The sequence below is a fragment of the Macrobrachium rosenbergii genome, chromosome 10, assembly GCF_040412425.1.
Source record: "Macrobrachium rosenbergii isolate ZJJX-2024 chromosome 10, ASM4041242v1, whole genome shotgun sequence".
Lineage (NCBI taxonomy): Eukaryota > Metazoa > Arthropoda > Malacostraca > Decapoda > Palaemonidae > Macrobrachium > Macrobrachium rosenbergii.
This window is the reverse complement of record NC_089750.1, coordinates 54,336,948-54,349,796: the sequence shown is the minus strand read 5'-3', so window position 1 is coordinate 54,349,796 and position 12,849 is coordinate 54,336,948.

Here is a 12,849-nt window from a genome sequence, read left to right as displayed (position 1 = left end):
TGGAAAAAGGAAATGGCTGAATATGTGCGACCTCCATTTTAACAATGTGTTTTCATTTTAAATCTGAAGATTGAAGTTCCGGCTACATAAACCATAAGTTATAACAAAGTCAAATACAACGTATTTTACCTGCGAAAGGTGTCAGGATCTCTTTACAAACTTTCAGTTTGTCTCCCGAATCATATGTGCCCAGCATAATCCCTGTACATAAAAGGGGAAATGTAAATAAGAATATATATAAGAAGTTTTGAATTTCGTTTCTAAGCGAAGAAATGCTTTTCGGAAAACAAACAATGACGACCGGATATCTTTCTGTTAGCAGCGGGCTTCTCAAATAAAGCAAGGGAAAAAAAATCGAATTTCTATATATACATACACAGACACACACATATGCACTCACACATACATACACACAAACATTATACGTATGTATATATATACTGTGTAAGCATGTCACACACACAATTTATATATATATATATATATATATATATATATATATATATATATATATATATATATATATATATATATATATATATATATATATATATATATATATATATATATATATATATATATATTACATACGTGAGTGTATATACAGTATGCATGTACGTGTGAGTGCATGTCTATGTTTATATTTTTTCCATAGAAAAAAATACACACAAACACACGCACACACAGTATATGTATATATATATATATATATATATATATATATATATATATATATATATATATATATATATATATATATATATATATATATATATATATATATATATATATATATATATATATATATATATATATATATATATTGCTAGAAGTATTGATACATACTTCTCTTCTCGCCCTGTTTTCGTTTGGAAGACAGTCTGAGGCCAAGGAGACAAGCCATTTTAAACAGAACAATAGATGCCTCAGGGTCTCAAGTACTTCTCTATACCACTCCTCCCATGCATCACTAAAACGTTATTCTAACTTGACCTTTATGACCTCTGGCCAAAGATCTTCTATTCCAGATTAATGCCTTCTCCCTAGGAGACAGAGAAGCAGAGGTCTTACGACTTCACATACCTGATATGCCCGAGGCACTGAAAGCCGGTTGGTTGAGGAGGGCATAAAAGGCCAAGACAGAGGGCAAGCGAGAGAGTCGCAGGCAAACCCCTACAGAGGAAGCACGTCATTCGAAGCTCCCCCCCTCACCCCCGACCAAGCTCCTTTGTTCTGGCCAGGAGCCTCCTATCCAAGCCTATCTGAGGGTAACTTAAAAGTTCCCTGTGAGAGCGGCTTTATTGAGGTCGATCATGGTCACCGGGGGAAGCCATGGGTTGATTCGCGAAATCTCCACTCAACATTCAAAAGTAAAGTCCAAGTAGAAGGTTCTTTGGCCATTCCTTTTGTTCTTATTCTTATTTCCGTTCCCTTCCTTTCAATGTGCTAAGACCCATTGATTCATTGTCAATATACAACATCATAATTAATCAGTAAATTCCCTGATCATAAGTTGACGTCACTCTCCTTGAGTCTTTGGCAATTTCATTCTGTCTATTTAGATTTTGTTCTACTTTATCGAGTGTTAATGTGCCCTTTCTCCACGTTTACAGAAACACCGTAAATACTGTATCTTCCGTCTGCTCCACTGTGTATCTGTGTCCCCAGACCAATTGCGTCCTCAAGCATGTTATTGTTTGGCAACCCCAGTTACTAAACTAAAGTGTTAGTTACCACTTTAAGTACTCACTGATTCAGTGTTTGGCATTCCAGCCGGTTAAATTTTGTCAGTAATACCATAAGTGCCAAGAGCCAGTGTAAATGGCTTTGTGTAAGTTACTCTCCTGATTAAATGTAAGTACATGTAATTAATTAAGAGCGATAATTTCTCTACTGAGTCCTTTTCTCAAATTTAAATTGCTTTAAATTCCATTTTTCTTGTTTTCTGAGTGTTGACCCTCAGTCAAGATCTGCGACGCCAAGGTAAGGACAATATATCAACTAAAATTATATATATATATATATATATATATATATATATATATATGTGTGTGTGTGTGTGTGTGTGTGTGTGTGTGTGTGTGTGTGTGTGTGTGTGTGTGATGGGTAGATGCAATAATGATGAAATATATTGAACAAAAATATCTCTTTCCAAGACGTGACTGCTTCCTGTGTTTGCTCACTAGTCAGCTCTTGCTGTCAACGCGTAGTGGACAAGTAGCAATTCGATGAAAACACTTTCTTGTGGAAGCGACAATACGTGGTATCTCATGTCATGCCTTTGCAACATGGCGCAATACTCGATCCACATTGCATCAGAAAATTTGATCTGGAATCGTCTATGGCGTGACCGGAAGTGCACGGTTATTAGGAACCAATCACTGTGTAGAAAATAAAAAAACTCCTTATATGGGAATAACGGTTGTCGTCATTAGCTCCGCCTATACAGGGTTATATAAGCTTCCTGAAGAGACTTCCCGAGACAGAGACAGTACTCAGAGGTCGGACTGTACAGTAGTGCTTCCACTTTAGGGTAAAATACCCTAATTTAGGGTAATCAGGAATCTCTTAGGGTACAGTTCAGGGTAGAGAAAAAATGTGGGACATCTAGGGTAATTTGAGGTCATTCGTATTTATTTATTTTTTACTAATCAATTTCACTATTTGGTCTATTATTATTATTGTTATTAGTAACTTTTCTTTTTACATCATTGCACTGCTTGCACAGTCCACCGAACTCATATCCTATAAAGATGCCTCTAAGATGGCCAGGAGACAGGCGGGCGCTGAGAGTAGACGTTACAGTATGTCAGCTGCATATATTTGTAGGCGACACGCTGACACCTGCTGACCTGCAGGCTGCTAAGGTTTTGTTAAGACACAATAAATGTGATGATGGGAAACATACATTCAGTAGCTACCCTTTTGAAATCAGTAATTCCAAATTTGGTCATTGTAAAGTGTTCTTGTCACATGATCCACCTTTGTGCTTCCTATGCCTGCCTGAAATTACCAAGATATATTGAGGATCTCTGTCGCAATGTTTTCTCTCATTCTAATCTGAGCAGTAAGAGACAGGATGCCTTTAAAGAGTTTCAGAGATTTGTAGACGTAGAGCCACACAAAATTCTTGCCCCCGGTCAGACAAGGTGGTTATCTTTGCAGTCATGTGTAAAAATATTGTTAGAACAGTGGAATGCTTTATTAATGTATTTTACGGAATTAGCCTTCTCGGACCCTACGAATGTGAATGACACAATTGTTGATGCTCTCAGTCAAAAGTCAACACTTGCATATTTGGAGTTTCAAGACTATAATTTGGGAAAGTTTAACTCTTTCAATACTCTCTTTAAGGCAGATTCTCCAAATTTCTGTAGTCTTAAAACTGAAACATGTAAACTGATCAGAAGTTTGTGCTCGGATTTTATGGATCCAGCCTATGTCAAGCATGTGGAGATTTCTTTGTTAGATCCAGCTAAGCCTACATTTTCTAGTGCTTTTGTACCAATTAAAGAAATATATCTTGGCGTAGCTGCATCATGCACCATTACTGAGTTTAAAAATGGAGAACTTGCAAGTTCAGAAATCGCAGTTTTACAAAAACTGTCAAGCCTTTTTGATTGAGGCAGTTTCTCAGATTCAAAAAAGATTTGCTTTGGATGATGCCATGTATAATGTAATAACTTTTGTTAATTCTCGCTGTGCACTGAGTTTAAATCCCCCCTCTTTGGCTAACTCAGTAGAGGCATTACCACAAACTGAAAAATTTGTGGACAAAAAACTCTTAGATGAGGAATGGCGTGCTCATTATCTGGAAGAAGATTTATCTGCTAACTTGAAAGTCACACAATACTGGGATATTGTCTTCAAGAAGAGAAATGCAGCGAATCTACCTTGTTATCCTAATTTAACAATTGCAATCTCTACCCTTCTGTCTTTGTCATTTTCAAACGCCTCTACGGAGAGTTTTTTCAGTCAGCTCAATCTCACAAAGACCTCTCAGAGAACGTCTGTAAAAAATGAAACATTGCTGGGATTGATGCATGGCGTGTATTACCTAAAGAGTAAAATTCAGTCTGCACATAATATGACAATTGATGACCATTTAATGAGAGCAGTGAATAATGTAAAATGCAATGCAACATGCTCAGAGGATGTCAACACTTACAAGCCATTTGGCTAAGTGTTGACGTTCCCTCGGCATGTTGATAATGGTTCGCCTATTTTCATAATTATGCAATATGGCGCGTTTTCCCCCCCTTTATGCGAGTTGCAAAGTTGAGTTCTCTTTTGTTTATTTTTTTTGCTTCTGACTTTGATAATTAAAGTCCAATGCATTAATTTCCCTGTGTTTTTATGCAATTTCCTTTCATAGTAGAAACTTGTTACATACACTATAATTCTGTTCCATGGGAGTCATGAAGAGAATTTCTATCTTTTCTTGTTCCTCCGTTTGTCTCATAGGTAAGTATTTGCTTCACGTCTTCACTCCTTACTTTGGTTATCCATAAAGATAACTTCTACAGATCTGATATATACACACACACACACACACACACACACACACACACACATATATATATATATATATATATATATATATATATATATATATATATATATATATATATATATGTGTGTGTGTGTGTGTGTGTGTGTGTGTGTGTGTGTGTGTGTGTGTATATTCAGCAAATTTAGGGTAATAAACATGGATTTAGGGTCATTTCGGAGCAGACCTAGGGTAAAACAACCTTGCACTCGTGGAAGCCCTGGTCGGACAAAGCAAGGTTCCGACGGGAGTATCCCCTTCAGACGCCCCTTACTCTTCTCCATAAAATCTTGTCCTGCACGAAACGAAGAGATGCAGCCAGCCCTTCCTGCATGTGAAGAGAAGTCCCAAAGCCCTCCATGTTCGAGTCCCTAAGTCCTCCATTTTCAAGACAAGGTGAAGCTGCGAGCCTACATACCAGAAACAAAGAGAAGCAGCAAGCCCTTCCTGATTGTGTGGAGGAGTGGACGCTTAGCCCTTCCTGCCTGTGACAATGTGAAGTAGTCTGCCGTTCCTGCCTGTGACAACGTGAAGTAGTCTGCCCTTCCTGCCTGTGACAACCTGAAGTAGTCTGCCCTTCCTGCCTGTGACAACGTGAAGTAGTTTGCCCTTCCTGCCTGTGACAACGTGAAGTAGTCTACCCTTCCTGCCTGTGACAACGTTAAATAGTCAACCCTTCCTGACTGTGACAACCTGAAGTAGTCAGCCCTTCCTGCCTGTGACAACGTGAAGTAGTCTGCCCTTCCTGCCTGTGATAACGTGAAGTAGTCTGCCCTTCCTGCCTGTGACAACATGAAGTAGTCAGCCCTTCCTGCCTGTGACAACGTGAAGTAGTCTGCTCTTCCTGCCTGTGATAACATGAAGTAGTCAGCCCTTCCTGCCTGTGACAACGTGAAGTAGTCAGCCCTTCCTGCCTGTGACAACGTGAAGTAGTCTGACTTTCCTGCCTGTGACGTGGAGTAGTCTGCTCTTCCTGCCGGTCACAACCTGAAGTAGTCAGCCCTTCCTGCCTGTGATAACGTGAAGTAGTCAGCCCTTCCTGCCTGTGACAACTTGAAGTAGTCTGCCCTTCCTGCCTGTGACAACGTGAAGTAGTTTGCCCTTCCTGCCTGTGACAATGTGAAGTAGTCAGCCCTTCCTGGCTGTGACAACCTAAAGTAGTCTGCCCTTCCTGCCTGTAACAATGTGAAGTAGTCTGCCCTTCCTGCCTGTGACAACATGAAGTAGTCTGCCCTTCCTGCCTGTGATAACGTGAAGTAGTCAGCCCTTACTGCCTGTGACAACGTGAAGTAGTCAGCCCTTCCTGCCTGTGACAACCTGAAGTAGTCAGCCCTTCCTGCCTGTGACAACGTGAAGTAGTCTGTCCTTCCTGCCTGTGACAACGTGAAGTAGTCTGCCGTTCCTGCCTGTGATAACGTGAAGTAGTCTGCCCTTCCTGCCTGTGACAACCTGAAGTAGTCTGCCCTTCCTGCCTGTGACAACCCGAAGTAGTCTGCCCTTCCTGCCTGTGACAACATGAAGTAGTCTGCCCTTCCTGCCTGTGATAACGTGAAGTAGTCTGCCCTTCCTGCCTGTGACAATATGAAGTAGTCTGTTTTTCCTGCCTGTGACAATGTGAAGTAGTCAGCCCTTAATGCCTGCGACAACGTGAAGTAGTCTGCCCTTCCTGCCTGTGACAACCTGAAGTAGTCTGCCCTTCCTGCCTGTGACAACGTGAAGTAGTCAGCCCTTCCTGCCTGTGACAACATGAAGTAGTCTGTCCTTCCTGCCTGTGACAACGTGAAGTAGTCTGCCCTTTCTGCCTGTGACAACGTGAAGTAGTCTGCCCTTCCTGCCTGTGATAACATGAAGTAGTCTGCCCTTCCTGCCTGTGACAACGTGAAGTAGTCTGCCCTTCCTGCCTGTGACAACGTGAAGTAGTCTGCTCTTCCTGCCTGTGATAACGTGAAGTAGTCTGCCCTTCCTGCCTGTGACAACATGAAGTGGTCTGCCCTTCCTGCCTGTGACAACGTGAAGTAGTCTGCCCTTCCTGCCTGTGACAACGTGAAGTAGTCTGCCCTTCCTGCCTGTGATAACGTGAAGTAGTCTGCCCTTCCTTCCTGTGACAACGTGAAGTAGTCAGCCCTTCCTGCCTGTGACAACGTGAAGTAGTCTGCTCTTCCTGCCTGTGATAAATTGAAGTAGTCTGCCCTTCCTGCCTGTGACAACCTGAAGTAGTCAGCCCTTCCTGCCTGTGACCACGTGAAGTAGTCTGCCCTTCCTGCCTGTGACGTGGAGTAGTCTGCTCTTCCTGCCTGTCACAACCTGAAGTAGTCAGCCCTTCCTGCCTATGATAACGTAAAGTAGTCTGCCCTTCCTGCCTGTGACAACGTGAAGTAGTTTGCCCTTCCTGCCTGTGACAACATGAAGTAGTCTGCCTTTCCTGGCTGTGACAACCTAAAGTAGTCTGCCCATCCTGCCTGTGACAATGTGAAGTAGTCTGCCTTTCCTGCCTGTCATAATGTGAAGTAGTCAGCCCTTCCTGCCGGTGACAACCTGAAGTAGTCTGCCCTTCCTGCCTGTGAGAACGTGAAGTAGTCTGCCCTTCCTGCCTGTGACAACGTGAAGTACTCTGCCCTTCCTGCCTGTGATAACGTGAAGTAGTCTGCCCTTCCTGCCTGTGACAACATGAAGTAGTCTGCTCCTCCTGCCTGTGATAACGTGAAGTAGTCTGCCCTTCCTGCCTGTGACAACGTGAAGTAGTCAGCCCTTCCTGCCTGTGACAACGTGAAGTAGTCTGACTTTCCTGCCTGTGACGTGGAGTAGTCTGCTCTTCCTGCCTGTCACAACCTGAAGTAGTCAGCCCTTCCTGCCTGTGATAACGTGAAGTAGTCAGCCCTTCCTGCCTGTGACAACGTGAAGTAGTCTGCCCTTCCTGCCTGTGACAACGTGAAGTAGTTTGCCCTTCCTGCCTGTGACAATGTGAAGTAGTCAGCCTTCCTGGCTGTGACAACATAAAGTAGTCTGTCCTTCCTGCCTGTGACAATGTGAAGTAGTATGCCCTTCCTGCCTGTGACAACGTGAAGTAGTCTGTCCTTCCTGCCTGTGATAACATGAAGTAGTCAGCCCTTCCTGCCTGTGACAACGTGAAGTAGTCAGCCCTTCCTGGCTGTGACAACCTGAAGTAGTCAGCCCTTCCTGCCTGTGACAACGTGAAGTAGTCTGTCCTTCCCGCCTGTGACAACGTGAATTAGTCTGCCCTTCCTGCCTGTGATAACGTGAAGTAGTCTGCCCTTCCTGCCTGTGACAACCTGAAGTAGTCTGCCCTTCCTGCCTGTGACAACCTGAAGTAGTCTGCCCTTCCTGCCTGTGATAACGTGAAGTAGTCTGCCCTTCCTGCCTGTGACAACGTGAAGTAGTCTGCCCTTCCTGCCTGTGATAACGTGAAGTAGTCTGCCCTTCCTGCCTGTGACAACGTGAAGTAGTCAGCCCTTCCTGCCTGTGACAACCTAAAGTAGTCTGCCCTTCCTGCCCGTGACAACGTGAAGTAGTCTGCCCTTCCTGCCTGTGATAACGTGAATTAGTCAGCCCTTCCTGCCTGCGACAACGTGAATTAGTCAGCCCTTCCTGCCTGCGACAACGTGAAGTAGTCTGCCCTTCCTGCCTGTGACAACGTGAAGTAGTCTGCCCTTCCTGCCTGTGACAACGTGAAGTAGTCAGCCCTTCCTGCCTGTGATAACGTGAAGTAGTCAGCCCTTCCTGCCTGTGACAACATGAAATAGTCAGCCCCCCCTGCCTGTGACAACGTGAAGTAGTCAGCCCTTCCTGCCTGTGACAACGTGAAGTAGTCTGCCCTTCCTGCCTGTAGCGATGACGAGTTTTCAGCATTTCCTGCCCTACATTTGCACCATCTCCGAATTCTTGAAGAAACAGCATTTGCTGCCTCATCTTAAAGACATCCTTTTTGTGGCGTTTATGAGCCCGTGGTCATCGTACCGGCAACATCTCTGCTGAGTTCCCAGCTGCCCTTCTGTGACGTCTTTAAGCCTGAGGTCATCGTGACAGCATCACCATTTAAGTATTAAGATTGCTCTACCTTGCAACCTATTCCCCCTGTCTATAACTGTTTAGATTTGTTTTGTTTAGTATTACGTTGAGTGAGAGCAAAGGGGAAACAACATTTCGTTTTCTTTGTAAATAAGTTTGTGAATAAATGGTTGTAGTGTTGTGAGAGCTTTTTATATTCATTTCCCATATTTCAATTGCCGGTGTTGAAACATTGTTGTTTAGAGTTTTGAAAGAACCTGGAACGATTCTTGCATCGTGATTGTACGTATGTATGTATGTGTGTGGGTAGGATGAAATGGTAACTTTTTACCACGTACATATGTATTTCATTAAAGGAAGGATAGGTGTCAAGAATTTAAGAAATATTGGTGGTCATTAGTTTATCAGGGTACTTCTCTTCTGAGTGTCAACCTCATAACTTCAATATTTCTAATGCTGATTCCCCATTCGACGCAAGGTGGTAAATGGTAATATATTTCCTGTGTTTACCAAATCTATCTCTCTCTCTCTCTCTCTCTCTCTCTCTCTCTCTCTCTCTCTCTCTCTCTCTCTCTCTCTCTCTCTCTCACTGATTACAAGAACGCCATCTGCAATTTCATTGTTTCTTTTGAAATGCATTGCCTCATTTGCTATTTTAGATATGTTGAAGCCGACCATAGTTTCATTGTGTTTCTTGAAGTCTCCAAAAATAAAAGGTGAGAGCCTATTTTTTCCATAAAACATCAAATATTTTAATTTTGACAATGATAATAACAGGTAAATGACCGTGGAATGACTAACCACTGTCTACAAGGACAATATATCAATTTGAAATGAGTTTCGTCGCTTTTGTACTCCTCCCTATTGGTATGACATTACACGATGCTTGTACCCCCCAAAATGTGGTTCGTAATTGTGCATCATGTTGCAAATAATAATATCTTTAACTGCTAACAGTACATTTGTTAATATGTTTTTTTGACAAACCCAATATCAGAAAAAATTGGAGATTTACTTAATATACAAACTAACTTCATATCTGAATTTTGATGATCTCAAAAGTCATTCAAATTAATATTTTCATAACTACAGCTCATTAACTTCAATAAATTATTAATGATTTTGCAGATGTATTTTTATATCGCTTACTAAAATAATATTTAAGACTTCGTCATTCTCTGTTTAGAAATTCCATAATTAAAGGCCGTTTCACACCAGATGCGATGTTAAGCGCGTTACGTTTTGTTACGGAGCCATGCTAGCTATACTCGCTATGCGTGTGTTCACACCGAAAGCTATGAATGTTTGCGAACACACAGTTCCTTCGCTGCAGCGCTAGGGGACGTTACGCTGTGGTCCCTTGAGATGGTGGAGGAGGAGGAGGAGCTATTACTGTTAAGTTTAGCAATGAATAAGAGAAAAAAGAAGTGGGCGCATGACACAAATATGAAAAGACTAGAATTTGGTGAATATCATCATCTTATTCTACAGTGGGAAATGGATGAGGAGAAATTTAGACAATATTTCACACTGTCTCCAGCTCAGTTCTCTGAAGTTCTATCATTCACAGAACAAGATATTAAGAAGAAGGACACCAACTAAGCCAATGACGGGGGCGGGAGGTGGGAGCATCTGCTGGAGATCCAAGTGCTCATGCGTGAGGCGAGCTACGTCCACAAAAATCGCGCGCCAGGCAATCTTGGAAGCTATGAACGCTATGTCGCAGACATCGGTAGCATAGCTTCGCACCCAGTACGAACGACCTTGCTTAAATCAATGCCAGCAATTAAAAGCCACGTGCCGCAGCATGGCTACCATAGCGTGGCGCGCATAGTATCGTATCCGATGTGAAACGACCTTTAAACTATTGCACAATGCGAGTAATGTTATTGTTATGCATGATGTAATCACACTTACAGACAATGCCTTTAAGGAGAGAGAGAGAGAGAGAGAGAGAGAGAGAGAGAGAGAGAGAGAGAGAGAGAGAGAGAGAGAGAGAGAGAGAGAGAGATCAGTTTTATATTAAACGTAAAAATATATAAAATTGTTGTTATATTACGATCTTCTTTTTTATAAGACATGTAAAGTGTTTACAGAGGGCAGAATTTTGCAAAAATAACTTACTCAAAATATTACAGGAAAGATATAGAGCGGATGGATGAGGAAGAAGAAAATTCTGATGAGAGGTGACTTGACAACAGATTAAAAAAATACTGATATTACTACCATGAGATGTAAGGCAAGATATTTTAGCAAGTTCTCTCGGTTAGGTCTTTGGTACAATCCATATAACAACATATCGACGAACAACATCTGCCAAGATATGAACATTTTTCAGAATAAGCAAATATACCGATTCTAAAACTGGACATGATTCACCTGTAAACGTATGCTTGTCCCACGTAACAAGTCGAGCAAGTTATATTGACTCATCTTTCCGTGAAAGACTGATATTGGTAGAAGAAAAGTTCAGTACAGCAAAATATAACGGAAAAGAACTAGCATTTGAACGGAAATTGAGTTTTTTCACGGTAATAAATCACAACAGTCAATTACACCCATACTCCCAACAACAACAACGTTTGGTACCATAACATACACAACAACGCAAGCTTGTTTTTCACGCAGAATTTAATCAAACTGAAGTATATTGGATAGAATGCCTTTTAATTACATTAAATATCTCATTAACGTGTGCGCTTCAACAACTTGAAGAGCTAATAGCATACGTTATTACATGTTTACAACTTTTTCCATAGATGCCTCATCATTATTGAAAATGTTACTGAAAATACAAAACGTTAATAACTTATAACCATTTAATTTTATTAATAAAATTCCTTGATTTACCCTATCTCTCCGAACTGACTATTTATTCTTCTCGGGTTTCCCCAACCGGCAGCTTTCTGCACAGATTTCAAATTATCAGAGCAAGATGGAAAATTACCATTGTAATGGCACGGTCACATTTAAGTATTAAACAGTATCTGAAGGAATTCCTAAATGTCTTTAACGTCTTCAAAATTTATCGTTATTTAACCAAGGGACGTTACGTACCGTTCCGGTGCTGTTTTCTGCTTATTCAAATTTGGACCAGCGTTGAGAGTGGTAAAACCCGAACTTGACGACGGCAAATCCAAATAAATAAATTATCACCTTTTGACTGACGGCGTTATTTTAAACAAAAATATATAATGAATGTATGTATGTGTTAGTATATACACACATATTACATATGTGTGTGTGTATGTGTAATTTATTCTTTTAATCTGGTGAATGAATTTCCACACCATATCATGCCTAAGTAGTTAAATTTCTAGGAGGACGCCGTAGATAGTACATTAGGACATTAAGAGAACTTATTCAAGTACTAGCTTAACAGGAAGTTAATTGTGACATCTCACAAGACAAAATGCCTTTCAAAAGTTTTCATAAATAAAGCATTGGGTTTGCAATTAGTTTTATGTATATTCATGTCCTACCAGAAAATCGATGGATGCATTGCAGTATAAGGGTCAGGGATTTCCTCTGACTTGGTTTCTGGAAAGAAGAAAAAGAGAGAAAAGTGATGGGGGGGAGGAGGTTTGAAGACGAGGGGAACTCATATTATTGTGAAGAATTGTGAAGTCTCGCGGAACTGTTTTTCATATGAGGTTATAAGTTGTGCTGGGGAAATTTGCCTCGGTGAATGAACTCACCAAGAGCGTATGGTTTATATATTTTTACATTGCTATACTTAGTATCCATTCTTCTTTTTACCTTTCCCAATCCAGGATAGGGAGAGTCGGAGTAAAGACGGGCATCTATCAGTGAACATCTGCCAAGACAAATTATGAAATAACTATTTAAATGACTGTTAGAAAGGCCTAGAAGAGTCTCATCAAAAACAGCAACCCCGACTAAGGATTTAGCTAAGAACAAGGAGTAGAAGAACACATCTTTTGGAGGAAGCTCGCTCCCTCTGATCATAATCCATCACTTCCCAACTTATAATTATAACTATTTGCAAAGTGAATGAATTATTTATAAAAACTTTTGATAGTCATTTCGTATTGCCTGATGTCATAACTAAATACCTATGAAGCTTGTACTTGAATAAGTTTTCTTAATGTCCCAGAATTATAATATAATCCTCAGTGTATACAGGATGGTAAAAAGATGATAATGTATCCCTTTCTGGATGTGGAACTGTTTTGGTCCCTCTATATTCAATATATCAGTTCTCAAACTTTTAATACAGAGGTCGTCCAGAATCTCGCTCGTGATGGTTATAT